At 46.2% G+C, this 253-nt stretch overlaps 1 protein-coding gene across 2 annotated transcripts in view; it reads right to left on the bottom strand.

Moving 5' to 3' along the window:
- Nucleotides 1–253, bottom strand: part of RXFP2 (relaxin/insulin-like family peptide receptor 2) — a 66,569-nt gene that overhangs the window by 23,900 nt on the left and 42,416 nt on the right. The window lies entirely within an intron of this gene.

Genomic DNA, 253 nt, shown 5'->3' with positions numbered 1-253 from the left:
TTCGCATGCGGACGTTCTATCCACTGAGCTAAACCGGTTAGGGCTGGATCTATTTTTGTTCATCAGTTTATGTTATTCTCTGACTGGCTTATTTCGCTTAGCATAATGCTCTCCATGTTCATCCATGCTGCTGTGAATGGTTAAAAGTTCTTTCATTTTTACAGCAGTGTAGTATTTTATTATGTAGACTAGAGGCCCGGCGCACAAAAATTTGTGCACTCGGGGGGCGGGGGGAGGGGGTTCCCCCAGCCCA

This window comes from Myotis brandtii, unplaced genomic scaffold (assembly GCF_000412655.1).
Source record: "Myotis brandtii unplaced genomic scaffold, ASM41265v1 scaffold513, whole genome shotgun sequence".
NCBI lineage: Eukaryota > Metazoa > Chordata > Mammalia > Chiroptera > Vespertilionidae > Myotis > Myotis brandtii.
The sequence above is the reverse complement of the archived record's forward strand: the minus strand, read 5'-3'. Positions and strand labels throughout refer to the sequence as shown.